The following is a 17999-nucleotide window of genomic DNA, read 5'->3' as shown; positions in this document are numbered from 1 at the left end:
GTTCAATTCTTGGTCTGGGCACATGCCTGGGTTTCCGGCTCGATCCCCAGTGTGGGGCATGCAGGAGGCAGCTGATCAATGATTCTCTCTCTTCATTGATGTTTCTATTTCTCTCTCCCTCTCCCTTCCTCTCTGAAATCAATAAAAAAAAAAAAAAGAAAGAAAAACCTTCTGTTTCTGGCATTAGCCCTGACCTTAGGAAGGAGCCTTCAAAGAGATTTAGCTCAACATGCCAGGCCTAAGCCTCAGGATTGGCCAGTGTGCCCTGACCTGACATGGTTTTTGGTAACTGGGATTTTCTCTCACTCTCCGTCCCTAACCTCTACCTGTCACGGGCTCAGTCCCTCCAGAACCCGCTCTTATAGCTCCTGTTATCCTCAGTTTCTGCTCAGAGCTGGAGTCCTCTGCTCTTCCCAAATCTCACTCTAGTGGCTGCAGCCTTATAACCAACCTACTGTTGTCCCAGGTACCCTTCTACCCACACTCGCCATCTTCCTGAATTTGGAAGGCTCTGTCGTTGGGGTCCTCTTTCTTGAGTTCTGAGTTCTGCACCTCTTGGTGCATGGCTGGCCGGACCCCAGCACCGGATGCTCACCTGGTTTCCGTGTGTTGGACCGTGCAGATGCCAAACACTCTGCCGCTGCAGCTGGACAGGACCTCCTTCCTCCCCTACAGCTGGACAGATGAAGCCTGCCCGTCCCTTTGTGTCTCCTCCAGGGTGTCTCCTTATAGATCTTCCTGTGGGACACCTTGGGTGGAAATGCTTGGTTTGGAAGGTACAACATCCCATAGTCACACCTTCAATATCTACAGCTTCGCAGAACAGAGTCATTCACGTTTCACAGTGCAGAAGGCTCATTTGTATGCTGTTCACGTTTTATCATATTTCTCCCCTGCTGGTTGGGGAGTGAGGTCACATGCGGTTGTGAAAGCAAAATAAGTAGTCCCTGACTCCAATAAGATTTGGGATGAAGTACTAGGTGTGTATAAAGAAATATGCAGAAAGCCATCTACATCAGTTCTCACTAAGATATGTTCGTCTTCGCTTGAGGTCTCTGTTTTCATCCTCACCACCTCTCTGTGGCCCCAAACGATTTCCTTGCACTTGAAAGGATTTCCTGGTTGCTAACAAATATCAGTATTTGGGGCAGAATTCATTCTGAGACTTGCTCTTCGGGTGACCTGGAGTGAGGTTAAGGGGCATTGGTGGGGAGGGAGCAGGTGGTAGGTGACTTTCAACTCCTTTAACTAGTGGTAGTTGGTATTAACCAGCAGGAACTGTGTGGTTACTCATGACTCAATAGGGAGTAGGAGGTACACATGCATTAATGAGCAGTGCGGAATTTGATAAAGATTTCAGGGGTTGGGGGGGGGAGCAGGGCCAGTTAACCTCACACATCTGTGTTCAGCAGGTTTGTTGAGACCTTCCTGTGGGCTGTGGGCGCAACTCTCTTCTCTTCCTTGCCTTTTTGACCTGACACCAGCCCTCCCCCTCTTCCTCCCTCCTTTGCCTTCCAGAAAAGCCCCTTCCTTCTGCAGAAAATGTAGGAGGCACTCAAAGTCAAGGCTGGAAACTCCCTTTCCACCCTTTGAAAAGTAGACTTCTCAAAGACCCTTTCTTCTCAAAGAAACGTTCATGCCAGTAGCTACAGAGATGTTTCTCCACAGTCTTTGCAATGATCTTTAACATGGTGGTCCGTGCAGAGAAAGGTTCATGATTCAAAGCTGTCACTAGAGTGAGGCATCAGGAGTTCCAATCTCTTTGCTTTTCCTTGGGATAGTCCGGGTGTCCCTGGATGGGTAGAGAGCTGCCAGCCTTGGCCTGGTTTCAGTTCTGCAGCCCCCCCCCCCCCACCACCACCATCCAACATTAAGCTCCCCTCTGCCAGGTCTCTAAGAGGGCTGTGGCCCACTCTGAGGCCCACATTCAAGGTCATCCTCGGGTCCCAAGGTCATCCTCCATTTCTGGCTACTGGGCCTTTGCCTCATTTCTTGGGTTGCCTCCTCTCTGCCTCATGGACACCTGTTCATTTCTCAGTCTCACTCTGAGTAGGTCCTGCCTTGTACCAAACAGTTTTACCCATCTTTGGGGGTTGGACTCCTGCCCCAGCTGGAACCCTAAGACCTAATGCATGACAGATCTTTCTGAGGAAAACTGATGAGCCCCTGGGCTTGCAAGGGCACCTTCTACTCCCCACTTTGGTCACATAGAACCCTGGGGTTCCTTTTGGTTACTATCAGCAGCCACCACTAGTTACAGGAGTAAGGGCCAGCTCCTCCCTGCAGCCTTGCTCCAGGTCCCCAGACAAGCAAGTCTCACGCTGAGTTCTTCCCCCAACAGATGTTTATCAGCGAGTAGGCACAAACCAATCACTCCGCCTTGTGTGCTCGATAAAGTCCAAACTCTCTTCTGTAGGGAGCTCTGTGCATGAAAGAAAGTTTCACTGGGGGCAAATGTGACAAGACTCTCATAGTGGGATTGGCGCACCACACAATCAGACTCAGGCTGGCCCATATTCTCTGGAATCAGCAGCTGGATATAGGCCATGGGCAGCGTTCCTAAGAGGGAAGGAGGAAGGCTCACTAGAGTCTAATACCCTGTTTTTATGTATTGTGGAGTTTCTCCATGTTTCACCAATGAAAGCCCATCTCTCCATGCATTATGCTAATTAACAGGACCTCTGGTATTGATCAGAGATAAAGACAGCTGAAGCACTTGTGGGAGTACCTCTTGGTTATGGCCTTCTTCTTTGCAAAATTTTATTAAGCCCAGCCAGCGTGGCTCAGTGGTTGAGTGTAGACCTATGAACCAGGAGGTGGAGGTTCGATTCCCAGTCAGGGCACATGCCTGGGTTGTGGGCTCAGTCCCCAGGGGCTTTCAGGAGGTAGCTGATCAATGATTCTCTCTCATCATTGATGTTTGTACCTCCATCTCCCTCTCCCTTCCTCTTTGAAATCAATAAAAATATTTTTAAACGATAAAATGTTATTAAATTTATTGGGGTGACAATGGTTAATAAGATTATATAGGTTTCAAGTGTACAATTCTATGATGCATCATCTATATATTGCATTGTGTGCCTACCACCCAAAGTCAACTCTCCTTCTGTCGCCGTATATGTGACCCCCTTTCCCCTCTTCTACTCTACCCCTCTTACTCTCTGGTAATCACCATACTGTTGTCTGTGTCTGTAAGTTTTTGTTTGTTCATTTGTTGCTTTTATATCCCACATATGAGTGAAATCATATGGTTCTTAACTTTTCCCATCTGATTTATTTTGCTTAGCATGATATTCTCAAGATCCATTCATGTTGTTGCAAAAGGCAATATTTTATCTTTCCTATGGCTGAGTAGTATTCTGTTATATATATATCCAAACATCTATTGAAGGACACTTTGGTTATTTCCATGTCTTGGCTACTATGAATAATGCTAAAATGAACATAGGGGTACATATATCTCTATGAATAAATGTTTTCAAAATTTTGGGGTGGATATCCAGAAGAGGGATTGCCTCACAAATGGCCTTCTGATTAAATTCTAATGACCACTGCTTGAGTCACCATAGTTAGGGTGACAGGAGTCCTCTAGGGTGTGGATTAAAAGGAGTGACTCACCCTTATATCGCACTTTCAGTGTTGAAGAATTTCAAAGTCAATGGTAGACATCATAGTACCAGAACACCCCAATCTCTATATTAATAGTAATAAACAGCATTTCTTTGGCTTACAAGACATTATTTCATGGTTTTCAGCCCCTTACAAAGTACATCCCCTGAATTATTTCTAGGCACCCCAGGCATCTCTCACAGATTCCCCATTAGTGCCACTCGCTAGCTCAGCACAGCTCCCACTTCATCCCTTTCACCCTCAGCTCCCTTAGTGATGGACATTTGTTGCTGGGAAGGCCTCCAGCAGCACTCCTCATTTGGGGGGCAAGCTGCTTCTTCCCAGTCCAACCATCAGTGACCTGCTTGGGCTAATCATAGTAGCAACATTCTTTTGGTCAAAGTGTTTGTCCAGGAATAGGTAAGTGGCTTGCAAAGCCAATCAAGAGACTTGCTGGAGGCATTTTTTCAACCCACACTCTCTCCTCGTTAGTATTTAGGTCTAAAGCTGCATGCACTCATGGCTTTTGCCATGTGGGGGGAAGCTACATTGTGAGAATGAATTCAAAATGCAAAGAAAATCAGAGACATAAGTTGTCATGGACTGAATGGTTATATCCCATATCCCTCCCTCACCAAATTCAGATGTTGAAGTCCTAACCCCAATGTGACTGTATTAGGAGGTGGGGCCTTTGGGAGGTAGTTAGGTTTGGATGAGGTCAAGAGGCTGGGGCCCCCATGATGGGATTAGCACACTTCTAGGAAGAGGAAGAGAAACCAGAGCTCACGCTCTCTTCCCATGTTCACTTACACAGAGAAGAGACCAGGAGAGGACACAGCAAGAGGTAGCCTTCTACAAGCCAGGCAGCTGGCTCTCCCCACACACTAACATGCTAGCTTCTTCATCTTAGGCTTCCTGGCCTCCAGAGCTGTGAGAAAGAAATGCCTGCTGTTTAAACCACCAAGTCTGTGGCATTTTTTATAGCAGCCCAACCTGGGGAAGAAGTCTGGATAACAGCTGAATCTCTGAATCTGGCCGTCCCTGGGTCCAGCTGTACCGCCGTACTTTGCGCGGTTTGCTTATGCAGCCCACAGATTCCCTTTTTCGCTCATGCTGGTGAGAGTTAAGTATCTGATTAATTTTTTTCACCATCAACAGTTGTCAGTAGTTGCTGAACAGGACCAAACTTTCACTCTTTGTGGGAGCCCTGCGCTGCTGGAGCCCCTGGTGCTCGCTGATATGGACCATGGTCACCCACTGTGTCCTCTCCATGCTGCCCAGCATGTCTGAATCCAAACCCAAGGACCATCCAAGCCCAAACAGAGACCTCAGAATTCCAGTGCAGTTGGCCTGTGGCCAGCGTGTCTGGCAGACGCCCACACTTGGGGCTGCGGGTTGCCTATGACCTCTGGACTTGCCCACTGCCAGATCAGGCATATTGCAAATCAATTAAGGCCTGAGAAGTGATTTGGATGTCTTGTTTTTGAAAGTTATATTGTCAGGCAAGGTATCATACTGGCTCTCCTCTTCAGGAACTATTTCTGCCTTCTGAGAAGGACTTCTGGCCCCAGGACCTGAGACTAATCCTGTCCCCTGGGCGCTAGCTGGGGCCCAGGTCCTGACCGCACTCTCCTTTCCCACTTGTCCTCAGGCCCTACTGTGTGCACTGTGGCTAACTGCTCAGTGGTCTCCACAAAGGCCTCACACATTCGGAGCCTCAGTGAGGCCTGTGTGTCAGGTGTTCAGTGTCCGTTGATATACCCAGCTTCACATCTCATTTATTGATGTATTTCTACGCTGACTTACCCGGAACTTGTGGTCTTGGCAAACAGGACCCTCTTGATTTCTATCAGCACCTTCCACACAGAGGAAGCCAGATAGCATCGTGTACGTGTACCGATGGCTTGTTTTCATCTCTGATCAAGAGGCTGAAGCAGCAGATTCTCATGCAGTTTTCTCCTTTGCCTGAGGACAGATGATGAAGCACCTAGGGCAGCGATGGCGAACCTTTTGAGCTCGGCGTGTCAGCATTTTGAAAAACCCTAACTTAACTCTGGTGCCGTGTCACATACAGAAATTTTTTGATATTTACAACCATAGTAAAACAAAGACTTATATTTTTGATATTTATTTTATATATTTAAATGCCATTTAACAAAGAAAAATCAACCAAAAAAATGAGTTCGTGTGTCATAGGTTCGCCATCACTGACCTAGGGTTTAGTTATCTCATCTGGAGAATAGGAGCATTGTTAAAACACTGTTTGAACCTCACCTCCAACAGGACTGCCCTGGACCTGCAACAAAGACTTCAGAGTGTCTCACCCTCCTTAAGAGAAGGGCGTTTTCCAAGAGGACACCTTATGGGAGAGCAGAGAGCAGCAGTGGGAGCTGTCGGTGTCACAGGTGGTTTGGGGTGTATCCATGCTCTTGAATTCTTTCATGAGCCTCATGGCTGTGACTCTTTTGGCCTGTCACCCTCCATCTCCTCTTACTCTCAATAAGTAATCATCTCTGGTTTCTCCAGCCCCAGAATCCAGACGGAGCTGGTCTGACCAGCCGAGACTGGACCTGCCCCCTCCTTTTCATTCTCTTTCAAAATAATAGAACTTCCAATTTTTAGCGAGGCACAGAATACAGGGTGGGGCAAAAATAGGTTTATGGTTGTTTGTATGGAAAATAATACAATAATTAATAAATAATAAACTCTGTGTTTTGTGTACTCACAACTGTAACCCTACTTTATATGAACCCCGATTTTTCACTAGGCACATAGCTGACTAGTATAGGACTAACATTTCCCAGCCTTCCTTGCACCTGGGTGAGGCCATATGCTCATGTTTTGGTCAATGGGATGTGAGTGCAAGTTATCTATGCACCTTCCAGGTTGTGCTTTTAAAGGGAAGGGGCATGTCCTTCAGGGTCCTTTTCCCTTTCCTACTTACTGGAATGTGGATGCTGCAAGCCATCTTGGGCAGTGAAGATGAGGACAAAACTATAGAGTTGGGAGAGCAACAAGATAGAAAGTGCCTGGGTCCCTGACACCTTTGCTGAATAGAGCTGCCATACTAGCGTAGACTTCCACAAGAGAAAAAAGTAAACATAGATTTGTTTTAACCATGTTATTGGGGTTTGACCATGGCAGCTGAGCCACTGTTACCTTTAGGAAAACACAAGTCAGCAGCCTCAACTGGAAAGCCTATGGTTGGGCTCCTTTGGCCCAATCAGTGACCACCTTAGCACAGAGAATACCTGTGGGAAGGGCAGTTTCAGCCAGGAAGGGACATATACTACGGCAGGACAGGCATCAAAACCAGAAACTCGCACAGCATTAACTGTGTACATCGTAAGATGTCACAGATCATTTTCACTAGATGAATAGAAAAGGATGCCAACTGTGTTTGTCTGAATATCTGTGGAGTTCCTAGATAACAAGCAGAATGAATAACACTAGGTTGGAAATTCTGAGCTCAGTGGTGTTGAGAGCTGGGGACATCATCAATGGGAGTTTGAGGCATCCTTAATCTGACTCAGTGGCAATCACAACTGCCTCTTTCTATCCTGTAACTTCATGTTAAATTCCCTGGTGAGGGACTCTGATTGGCTCAATTAATGTTACCATCTTAGTTTTCTCAGTTCCCTTTGCATCAGACCATGTCGTAAGCCACTAGCAATCTATAGTAGGGTGTCCACTCCTGGTCCCCTCTGTGGTCACCCCTGTCCAAAAGTTATCCCAGAACTGTTTTCCCTAGATGGGTGGGTAGGTGGGTTAGGGGCTGTATGCTAGGCAGTTTCAATCAAAGGGGCATTGGGCATAGAAAAAAATACCTAAAGCATTAAGGAATTGGCTTCAGCCACTTCTGATGATTCTGGCAGGTTTTAGCGCTGGAGGCTCTAGTCAAAGCATGAGAAGGGACCCCAGAATGGTTAAGACCAGGTGCTAGTGGCATGAGCCAAAAGCGAGGCTCCAGGCTTTGGCTGGAGCACTTCCGGGCATGGAGGGAGAGTGGGAAGAGTCCAGCTGGAACATGGCAGAAAGGACTTGTGTTCCAAGGAGACTAAAAGAGGCTGTCAGGCCCATGGGGGTAATATAAAGTAGAACTTAAGTGTCAGAAGCAAGACCAAATGTGGGACACAAGGTCTGCCCATGGTCTTTTACTTTTCTGCCTGACTCTAGCAGAATTCAGACCAGTCCGCTGGATTCATCTTCCCTGTTGCCCTGCTGTCAGCATGTTTTCATTTATTCTCTCTGGCTCCTACCCAATGGCTCACAGTCACCCAGACAATGCACAGTGGGGCCCAGCTTCTTCTTCCCCAGAGTAATTTCTGGAAAAGAGGGGCTGCCAAGGTCGTATTCCTCTAAAGTTTCAAAATGATGGAAAGATGGGTGGGATGAAGAGATGGGCAGACATCCTAATTGCCCATCAGCCCCCATTCTCCCCTCCTATGAAGGTTAGGAGTGGCCAAGGGACAAAGCAGAAGGCCCACATACCTTCTTTCAGAGGAGCTGGTTTGGTTAGTAGAAACTCTTCTGCAGGTTTGCAGCATGGCTGGATGGGCTGGGTCTCCAGGATCCTTCTTGGATCGCTAGGTGATCTTAAGGATGGAAGCCACGTGCTGAAGAGAGAAGAACAGAGAGCTCAGAGTTAGAGCCTCTGAGGCTGCTATGGTGCCCTAGAGCTGGAGGGTCAGCCTCCAGGAGCTCTGTACCTAAGTGAGGAGTAAGCTTGTGCCTCGTTGAAGCCCTCACTTCTCAGTGTGCTTTGTGGTCCAGCAACACGGGCACCCCTACGAGCTTGTGAGGAAAGCTGAACTTCAGGGCCTGCCCCGGGCCTTTTGAATCAGAATCTGTACTTCAACAAGGTTCACAGGTGATGCACGAGCACATGATGGTTTGAAGAGCATTGATTTAAGCCATCATCACAATCATCCGGATCATCATCATTTCTATTGTTTGCAGCTGAATCTAGTTCTTGCACATAGAGAAGATGAACCCCATTTGGTGTCACCAAGTAAGTGGGGCTGAAGAATGGACTGCTGAGAAGATCGCTGTTGGATCCTCCCACTTCCTTCCCCCGCCCTTCCTCCCAGGAAAAGCATGCATGACTTTCTAGAAAACCCTCATGTCCCCAAGTCATATCATGAGGGGCTCGGGGAAGCTTGACCTAGGTTCTTGAAAATTAAGGTTCCTGCCAGCTGCAATTGCCTCTACGCCTTCCCCTTCTGTTTCTAGACCCGAGTGTCAAAGGGTAGATGATGGTGTTTAGCCCACAGGAGGTAGGTGAAGGGGCCCACAGTCATTCTGAAACCGTAAGGTATCATAAAATAGGCCATCCTTCCCGGAAGCTTTGCCTTCTGTTTTTAAACACAGGCATTTCGTAGGCTTTGTTTCTAGGGCTGCCTAACTCAGACTCAGTTGCCTAGAAGGGTCACACTCTCTAGTATAAAACTCTGGGCAGGATCCCTTCCAGGACATCCATATCTACCCCTGATGGTCAGGGGAGGAGTGAGAAAGAAGTTTCCTGAGGATGTCTCCTAAGGATGGTCTTCTGGAAAACGGTTCTTGACATGCTACCGACTGAATTCATTGGTGGCAGCCTGTATATCAGCCTGCTGGAGTCCCTTGAAAACAGTCAACTCTAGCGAGGCAACGGAAAGTAATGGCTAAGAATACGAGTCTGGGCTTCAAAGGGATCTTGTTTCAAATCCCAATTCTGCCCTTTGCTACCTATGACCTTGAGCAAGTTTCTAACTTCCCTAAGCCTCCTCTGCAAGCTCCTGGTAGCCCAGTCCTCCGGAAGTGCCCTGAGTTTCCTCATCTGTACATGGGAGGAATAATAAGAATAATAACAACAACAAAAACCATCTTTCTTGCCGTAACTGGTTTGGCTCAGTGGAAAGAGCGTCGGCCTGCGGACTGAAAGGTCCCGGGTTCGATTCCGGACAAGGGCATGTACCTTGGTTGCAGGCACATCTCCAGTAGGGAGTGTGCAGGAGGCAGCTGATCGATGTTTCTCTCTCATCGATGTTTCTAACTCTCTATCTCTCTCCCTTCCTCTCTGTAAAAAAGATCAATAAAATATATTACAAAAAAACAACAACCATCTTTCTTGGAGAGCTTTGTGGACTTAGGTACTTGACCTTGTGTACAGTTAAATCCTCAGTTTTTGATATGGGAAGGTGTGTGGACATCATAGGTCTTGTAAACCAGCATCTCTCAAACTTTATTGCCCAAACGTGTCACCTGGAGATTTGGGTAAAAAGCCGTGTCTGATTGGGCAGGTCTGTTTGGGGCCTAAACTTCTGTACATGTGAAAGCTTCCCGGGATGTCGCTGCTCTGAGGACCACTTCCTATGGCAAGAGTATAGAATCTACCACTGACCTGTGGATATTCCTTAGATACTGCCCCTCAGTGTTCAAAACGTGACCCGACAATTTCAGACACTATATTACAACAAGCAAATGAATTGCCATCTGTTACTTGATCTCACCACAAACTTTCTGTTTTCATTTCTGTTTTGTTGCTGTTGTAAATAACCTACTAGAGGCAGAACTTCAATGTGGATGAAATGCCAAGACTTAGAGAGATGGTGAACCCCGCAGGCAGCGGGATCTGGTTCTAGCCGGGTCTTGGTGGTGTGTGATTTCCTGTGTTTATTAGTAAAAAAAATACCTCCCGGATTGATGTGGCAGTTTTATTGTGGTTATGGCTTTCAACACACTTACTGCTTTTTTTTTTGTAAAACAGCAACAGCCCCAATGATGACAGGTTTCTTCTAGGGCTTGGGTCGGACATGGGGTACATCCTTGGTCCTCACTGGGGTACATCCTTTGGCCTTTTTCTGAGCACACACCAGGGCAAATAATCTATGTGGACCTTGTACTTGTTGTTGGAGCAAACAACTGCAATTCTGTTAGAAAAACATGAGGTCTGCAGCCCCTCTCAGCTTCAACTTCCAAGAGGAAATAACCCCCCAACAACAGAAAAGAGGACCCAGTTGTTTTGTAGTCAAGACTGCCTCGGTCACTGATCTCAATGGCGATGCTCACAGTTGCTGGAAATTCAGAGATTCATACGTTCTTGGAGCTGAACTTGGCCTGAGAACTTCTAAAGGCAACTCCTCAGTGTTTCAGGGGTGGAAACTGAGACCAGAGGAGCTAAGTGACAGCCAAGATCACACAGCTAGCCTGGCCTTCATGACGTTGTAGAATCCTCCCACAGATATTTTAGGTGCATTTCTTTGCCTCGTCATCCCCATTTTCTACAACTTCTAACTATGATGTGATAAAAATAATGCATTATTTCTCTCTTTTCTTTATGAATTTTTCCATTATGGAAATAACAAATACCATATTACATACAGTATAATTAGAAAACAGAGGGAAAAAACACCTGCTCTATCTTTTTTACCTGATGCATATCTACTACTTTAAAATCCTTTGGTATTTTTCTTATTTTGCTTTTTAATTATTAAAATATAGTTGCCTGGAAATAAACATTAAAAACACATAGAACACCATAAAAGTAAGTCTTCTTTTCCATTCTTTTCCTAGTTTCCTCCTAATAGGTTCCTTCATTTGATTGTTTCTGTTTCTATTTCTTCTGGTATTTATCTTGATAGTGCTAAGTAGCATACTACACCTACATCTCGATTATCAGCTCCAAGCACTATCGAAGAACTTTTAGCTGCAATAGGTGAGAAACTTATTCACTTATAGATCCCCTTCTCCCACCTGCAAATCATGGATAGTTGTGTATTTTTATTTCTTCTGATGGTTAACCTTATGATTTTACAGAATATTCAATTTCTGTTTATTGACCCATTAATTGTTGGTGGTAACTCTTGGTTCCCCTCTATGTAAGATGGAAAATTAATACCCCTTTTCTTCTGTCCACTGCTTCTCTCCCATTACTCCTCACCCTCTCTCAGCTATACCACCTCTGTAATGTTGCCAAGGCTTCCAGCACATGCCTTCTGTTTAGTAAATTTGTTCTCCATGTTCTGTCAGTTAAGTCTGATCATTTAAAGCCAACGAACAAGCTGTATTTAAAGTACAGATATTGTAAATATCAGTCTCTACAGAGCAGGTATTATGTTGGGATCTGTAGTGGGGAATGTTCCAAAGTCAAGGCCAAGTGGGTCTTCTTTTCTTAGGCTCCATCGACTGTACAAAATCATACGTTTTGGTTGGTTTTATATTTGGGCCATGATGTGTGTGTGTGTGTGTGTGTGTGTGTGTGTGTGTGTTTATAACTTATTTTTTCTGGAATTTTTAGTTGATTGACAAAGAAGCATGTATCTTCTTTATAATATTACAAATACCTTTCAGCTCTTTAATTATATCATTTGTTTGTTCCAAATATACAGACCTTCGGCTAGGCCAACTGCACATTCTACTGGAGTTTCATTAAATTGCATTTCAAGGCTGGTTTAATTGGTTTTAATTCTCATATTCTTTTCTTGCTTGGGTAGTACATCATCAAGTAATTTTATTTCCAAAAACTGCATGGGAATCCAAGTTCCTGCATGACACTGGATCCATCATTTCGCAAGATATCAAATTCTAGGTACAAAATTATTTCTATGGACTTTGAAGGTAGTTGCTCAATTGTCTTCAAGCCTCAGTGTTGCTAATGAGAAGAATGATGGCAATCTCCCTCTTAGTCTCTAGTTGGCTATCTGTTTCTTGCCTCTCACTGAGTGTTTTAGGATCTCTTTTTATTATCAGAACTCTGAAATTCCATGAGGTTGCTTCTATGAATTATTCTTTGTTTATTGTACCAGGTACTCAGGATCTTTCAGACTAATCCTTTTGTCTTTCTTCAGCCCTGGGAGAATCTTTTTCTAGTACTTCTTTGATAATGTTCTCTTCTCCATTTTCACTCCTCTTCTTTTTTGAAACTCCTATTACACATATGTTGGCCAACCTGAAGTGACACTTCCTGTATTTTTTTTCCACAAATTACCCTCTTTTTGTCGTTTCCTTGGTTATAAAGTAATATACATTCATTGTAGATAATTTGGGAAATAATTAAATGATTCAAATATCCTCAAGTTTGTGGGTAAAATTATATTCTAATAATGTGATATGTTATAATATATTTTTGCCTTTTACCAGCCCATTAACCTCTATTTTCATAACAATATGAGTGTTTTCTCTTTTCCAAAATTTGCCATAGTTATTTCTGGGTGTTTACAAGGAAAAGTTAAGAGAGAAGTATATCTCTGGAAAACATAGATAGGATACACAGTGGTTTTATTGTTGTATTATTTATAATATTGAAAATTGGAGTCTGGCTGGTGTGGCTCAGTAGTTGAGCATCAACCCATGAACAAGGAGGTCACCAGTTCTAGTCCCAGTTGGGGCACATGCCTGGGTTGCGGGCTCGGTCCTCAGTGGGAGGGTGTGCAAGAAGTAGCTGATCAATGGGTGATTCTCTCTCGTCGTTGATGTTTCTCTCTCTCTCTCTCTCTCTCTCTCTCTCTCTCTCTCTCTCTCTCCCTTCCTCTCTCTGAAATCAATAAAAAAGAAAGAAAAATTGGGGAAAATATCTACCAATAAAGAAATAAGAAAATTATGGTATCATCTACAAATACTTTATAGTTCTTAAAAGTGATGTTTGTGGGAAATTTTTAATGATGTGAGATAATTTTTTGATGTAATAGTGAAAAAAGAATATAAAATTGTATGTATCACATGATTTCAATGATGTAAAACACATATTCAAATTAATGAGTGTGATCAGTGAGGAAAGAGATAGCAAATAATGCTTATTTTCTTCTTTGTACTTGTTGTGAGTTTGGTTTTATCCCTGACACGTTGTTAAGGAAGGGTTTCTATTCTAGAAACTGCTCCTCTCCACCTACTTCCTTAAAATTGGGGATTTAAGTCACACTTTGCACACTCTGTCCACTCAGCTTCCGGTGCACTTCCGCCTGCTCCCCGCCCCAGTGCCATCACTCGCTTCTGGGGCAGCCACTCAGAGACGTCAGGAATGAACATTCTAGTTCTGTTTTCGACAGCACTTTGCAAAGCAGTACATATTGTGACATCTGTTCCTTTGTTGGTTTGAGAGCCGCTGGAGTGTTTTTGCCTGTTTTAAAACAACAGAACTCTGGTGTTTATTGGATTTGTGGGGGAGAATATGACATCTGTTTCAACTTCCACCTAATACAATTAATATTAAAAAGCATAGACAACTCCCATGCATTTCCCTCTCTCAGTGGAAAAAAACAAAACCCTTTGCTTTGGCTTTGTTTTGTTGGTTCTGTTTGCTTTTAATAGCCCTTTACACAAATGTATTAGCCTGAATGGGGTCTTGGTTTGACGTAGAGACCAATACTATCTAGAGTAGTAATAGGTGGATGAGTAGGACACTGCTGAGCCTTCTATGACCTGATAGGTCTTCCTCTGCTCAAAATGTTCCATCATTCCTTGTCGATGGGCACCGTCATCACACGCATTAGTGATTTTAAAACTGGTTCCATGTCAATAGAAAGGCACTTGACATACACATAAAAACCTTAAAAATGTGCAGAAGTTCCATTTATCCTTAAAAAAAAAAAACAAAACAAAAAACCATGATGGTCAATGCAGCGATACTTAGAGTAGTAACCTTGACCTTTATATGCTCAACTCCATGAGACTGTGAACAAATCAAGAACATGGTGGATGCTAATATGGTGCTTCCATGGGCCAGGCACTGTTTAAGTGCTTTAGATACATTTGTATTCACAACAAACCCGTGAGGGATGTCCCCATTCTACAGATAAGGAAACTGAGGCTCAGAGAAGTGAACGGATTTGCTGAAGGTCACCGAGCCTTTCAACGCAGGCAGTCCAACTCCAGAGCCACACTTTTCATCACTGTGCTCTGCTGCCTCAAGTCAACCATGGTCCAGAAGCACCAAAAGGGTGTTGTAGAAGGCAGGGCAATACATTCAGTCTGGTTCATTCTTCTCGTTAAAAATGTTCTTCTTTGTGCTTTTTTTGGGTTGTTCTATAGTGACCACTTCTCGCTCCTGAAGTCAGAACATTTTAAAGTGTTGCAATCATTCAGTTTTTCAGTTGGTATGAGGGTGCCACAGAAGAAGCCAACCCAGGCTCTGGGCTGGGGAGTGGTGGGAGGTGGGCAAGACCAGGGGCAGCTGGGGATGGAGGGACGCAGGCAGACTTCATGCAAGGGCTGTTCGCATGGGGCCTTGAAACCATACAAAATTCACGAGGAGAGAAACGAGGACCTAGTGATGGTTTCTGAACACATGCTTTCTTTTTTTAATATATATATATTGATCTCAGGGGGGGAGAGGGAGAGAGAGATAGAAACATCAATGATGAGAGAGAATCATTGATTGGCTGCCGCCTTGCACACCCCCTACTGGGGATCAAGCCCGCAACCTGGGCGTGTACCCTTGGTCGGAATTGAACCCGGGACCCTTCAGTCCGCGGCCGGCGCTCTATCCACTGAGCCAAACCGGCCAGGGCTGAACACATGCTCTTTTATTCAGTTGTAGCGTCCCAGCCCTCTTGGAGTCTCTGAGTCTCTCAGCAGCTGAGTCAGCATCATTTTTCTTGGGGGAGAGGTTTCTGGGTACAACAGACTGAATTCCACAGTCACCGTGGGGGCTCCCCTGCTCTTCCAGAGATAATGTTTCCTCCCGCTCAGGTCACTGCCATCTCCATGACACCCATGATTTGAGGTGGGGGGATGGGGTACCAAGACCCCATTCAGGCTAATACATTTGTGTAAAGGGCTATTAAAAGCAAACAGAACCAACAAAATAAAGCCAAAGCAAAGTCAGACATCCCTCTTGCAATCCAGGACCGCTGCCTCCTGACCGCTCACCTGCCTGCCTGCCTGGGGGGATGGGGTACTTCAGAAGCAATTCTGGAAATTTTCTGTTACGGGAAATGACTGCACTCCACGCAGAGATGGGATGGCGTAGGTGTCAAAAGGGGGCCCCCCAAGGGGAGTCTGAGCCCACAGGAAGAGACCTCCAGGGCCCATGCAGTGGCCCTTCCGAGATTAGACCTGAGATAAGGGTCGGTTCCACACATGGTCAGGCACTTCCTGTGCACTGAGCTGCCACAGGAGCATCGCAGCCTCTGTGGACTCCATGGCAACTGGAGGCAGTGTTCACAGAAATGACTGCTTTTGCCACGCTCCTTGTTAACACCGAACTGCCTCTGCCACGCTCCTTGCTATACCATCAACTCAAAGCAAACCAGAGGTGCCTGACCCCTTTCCCCCGCCCCCCTCCCACTACCCCCCAGGAGAGCCGTTCCCATCTCCCAGGTCACGAGCACACTGCCCTCCTCTTGGCCACTGGTCCTCAGTCACTTCCTTCTGCACGTTCCTAGGGTAGCCGGCTGGAGTCTCCCCCCAAACTGGGGAAGGGAGGCCCTTGCTTCCCAGGTCCTGGGGCCTTGCCCTCCCCCGAGTGAAGGGTAGATTAAAACCTGAACTTTGCTGGTGGCTAAAAGGGAAAGAGACCCTCCCTCGCCCCTTTGCAGAGCGTTTCTGTGAGAAACCAAGTGTTTGTGAATCCTTCCTGTGGCCCTTGGAGGTGCAGGTAAATATTGGTAAAGGCGAAATTGCCATGTTTATCGTCAAGCAACGCCACAGGGATGTAAGCAGGGCCCTGACATTTGGGGGTGGGGTACCATGCTGCCGCCCCCTCCCCCTCGCAGAGCTGGGCCAGCAGACAGCAAGGGGGTGTGATGGGTGTTCTAGCCACTTGGGCAGGAAGCTGGGTGAAGAGATTACATCAGCTCTCAGCTCTCACCTTGGTTGGTCCTTCAAAGACAGAGGTGACTCACTCACTACCCTTGTGTTGTTTACATGAGGGGCTCTTTCCAGGATGCTGGCCAGCGCGGTGGGTCTGAAGGGCGGGCAGATGAGTGGAGGCACCCGGAGAATTCTGTGCCCCCTCACTCACTCGATCTCTGGTACTCCCTTTCTTTTTTCATCTGTGGGTACAAGCCAGGAAGGACCCAGGGCTGCAGCTCTCAGCTGAAAGGTTGCTTTCAGGCTTGTTGCTGCTCAGGGCTGCATTTGTGATCACGTCCTGGAGACACCGCAGCCCCCTCTGCTCACACTGTGACGGCCATGAGCCACTCGGGTAACTCATGGTCTGACCCAAACTGTTCACGCGTGGCCTTGGAGGGGGCCACGGGCGCTGGTGTTTCGGGCACTCCCAGAGTCACACAAAAGGCAAAGGTCGGATTTTCGAGCCCTGACTCAGAAAAAAAAATGTAGGTCCCTCAGTCTGTGCTTAGACCCAGTCCCTTCTTACTCACTCTCTCTGAAGACAGGAAAGTTCAAGCCCCTCAACGTTCCTGCTTCTTTAGCAGGAGACCTCCAAGGTTCTGGTGACTGATTCGGTAATCCTCCTGGAATGAGAAGAATTACGATAAAGAAGCATTTATAATTTTATTACTTATTTACTTACTTATTTATTTATTTAAAAATATATTTTTTATTGATTTCAGAGAAGAAGAGAGAGGGAGAGATAGAAATATCAATGATGAAAGAGCATCATTGATCGGTTGCCTCCTGCAGCCTGGGCATGTGCCCTTCGCCAGAATTGAACCTGGGATCCTTTAGTCCTCAGGCCGATGCTCTATCCACTGGGCCAAACCAGCTAAGGCAGCACTTACAGTTTTAAATAGACACAATTTATTATGTACCATGTAATAAGATGTGTAATAAGAATTTCTGTGGAAGGAATTCCTTTTCAAATGCAGGAGGTGGGCTTTACTATTTGACTGAGTCTGTAATACGCTTATCTGAGGAGGAAGCATCCAACTATAATGAAATTATTGACCCAGTAATTTTCCCACTTTGGAAGTTGAGATTTTTACACAGATATTTTCTTCAGTGCTTTAAAAAAAAATAATGTGCAGTGTCCTGAAATCTTTATTGTAACTTTGTTTTATGATTATAAAAGTAATACATATATAGTGTCATTTTTCATGCAGAAGTTTTAATTTTTATGTATTCAGACTATCAATCTTTTCCTTTATGGTTTGTGCATTTTATACTTTATGGTCGATTGCACAGATGGCGCGATCTCTCCACTCCCTGCGTTCCTGCATCCGTGCAATGTCTGTACAGCTCCTCCGGTCAGGAGGTGGTACTATGGCTACCCTCCTGGACTCTCAGTACCTGCTTTGGCCAAGGGAATGCGGTGGGAGTGAGGCTGTGGGAGCTCTGAGCTCAGAGGCCTGGAACTCTGCCAGCTGCCAGGTACATGAGCTCAAGCTGGCCTCCTGGATGATGGACATGTGGCCCAGACACCCTCTGACCCAGTCCCCAGCTAACCTGACAGCCGGCCACAGTTACACGAATGAGCCCAGCAAAGACCTAAAGGCCTGCTCCACTAAGCC

The 17999-nt window shown here is 45.7% G+C and overlaps 1 non-coding gene across 1 annotated transcript; it reads right to left on the bottom strand.

Annotated features, from left to right (window-relative positions):
* Window positions 1-4222: 4222 nt before the first annotated feature.
* Window positions 4223-16989, bottom strand: LOC102435978. Its single transcript, XR_002831251.1, has 4 exons — window positions 16911-16989; window positions 8101-8225; window positions 5416-5596; window positions 4223-4537 (listed from the first exon to the last, which is right to left on the bottom strand). It is a non-coding gene; the product is annotated as an uncharacterized LOC102435978 (transcript).
* Window positions 16990-17999: the final 1010 nt, after the last annotated feature.

The sequence above is a fragment of the Myotis lucifugus genome, unplaced genomic scaffold (genome assembly GCF_000147115.1).
Source record: "Myotis lucifugus unplaced genomic scaffold, Myoluc2.0 scaffold_195, whole genome shotgun sequence".
Classification (NCBI taxonomy): domain Eukaryota; kingdom Metazoa; phylum Chordata; class Mammalia; order Chiroptera; family Vespertilionidae; genus Myotis; species Myotis lucifugus.
Note: the sequence above shows the minus strand (reverse complement) of the source record. Positions and strands in the feature narration are given on the sequence as shown.